Source organism: Arvicanthis niloticus, chromosome 2, assembly GCF_011762505.2.
Source record: "Arvicanthis niloticus isolate mArvNil1 chromosome 2, mArvNil1.pat.X, whole genome shotgun sequence".
In the NCBI taxonomy this organism is placed as follows: domain Eukaryota; kingdom Metazoa; phylum Chordata; class Mammalia; order Rodentia; family Muridae; genus Arvicanthis; species Arvicanthis niloticus.
In genome coordinates, this window is record NC_047659.1 from 24,630,982 (window position 1) to 24,632,290 (window position 1,309).

Here is a 1,309-nt window from a genome sequence, read left to right on the forward strand (position 1 = left end):
TCATTAGAATTAAAATAGTTACTTTTAATTTGCATTTGTGCCCTATTAAGTATTCAACCTAGGCCTCTACACATGCTGACCAAATGTTTAACCATTGGGTTATACACAAGACCCTATAGACTATTTTATTTTCTACTTCCAGGATGAAAGAATTCTCTTCCTAGCATAAGCAAAAATCTAATCAAAATGTATGGAACAGTTATTTGTAGAAATGTTGTTAGGGACTGTGTATGATTCTGATTCCCAAGGAAAAGGAAATGTTATTAGATAATGTCACAACTGTCATGGCAACTAGCTTTGTTCTAACTTTTGGGATATAGTACAGGGAATTGGGCCATGGTATGCAAGAATCTAACTGCCATAATGAGGTAAGAAGACAAAAGCTATATTGGAGCCATGAAAATGACTGAGTTTATGGCGCATATACTGCATAAAAAAATATATTTGATAAAAATATAAAATAAATGGTATATGAAATGGTTGAAATTTATATAATTGTACACATAAAATGTCTTCACCATCTCATATCTATGTTGCACACTAATAAAACATATATCAGAAGCTTTAAAGCAGATTGTTTATCTGTCCTCATTCTTTTGATATATGACAGTCTGTACTATACTTGCAGAACTACCATATGTAATAATGAATAATGCTTAGGCCTTTTCTCTTCTTCCTAAAATGATTAGAGTGTGTATTGATGGTCCTGCTGACAGTTTATTAATTATGGGTAATGTGCCAATATTATGTATTTTATCCTCAAATGCTTTTTAAAGAATAGTGGGGAGGGATGGGCAGTGGTGACATCCTCTTGGAGAAGGGGGAGTAGGAATAAGATGAGGAACTTTTGGATGCAGACCAGGAAGTGGATAATGACTGGACTGTAAAAAAACATGATTAAATATAAAAATACAATATATAACACTTGTTTGTATTTTTGTTCAAAGGGTGGACAAATGCATAGAAGACAAATGCAAAAATAAATCCTCATTTGACATCCACAACTCATTGATGAGTATGTGTTTAGCTACATTCCTGAAGGACTATAATATACAAGACAGCTCAAAGGAATAATGGTGTTAGTGGGGTCAGTTCTGCTAACAATTGCTAATAATCTAGAAGCATAGGTAATGGAAACTAATGTGATAGATGAATTTGCATATTTTAAAGTCTTGTTTTGAAGATGAGGTCAAAGATAAAAATATTGGTGAACAAATATTCATTTCAATGTACCTATTACTGGTATCTAAAACAGCTTGGTAAGGAATTGTTACTTAAAATAAGAATAAAAATGATGATGGGAAGCTTT

General features: G+C 32.3%; 1 non-coding gene across 1 annotated transcript; it reads left to right on the forward strand.

The window, feature by feature from the left end:
* The first annotated feature begins 920 nt into the window (after window positions 1-920).
* LOC117704812 (small nucleolar RNA SNORA40) lies at window positions 921-1,048 on the forward strand. The gene has a single exon (XR_004606331.1). It is a non-coding gene; the product is annotated as a small nucleolar RNA SNORA40 (small nucleolar RNA).
* Window positions 1,049-1,309: the final 261 nt, after the last annotated feature.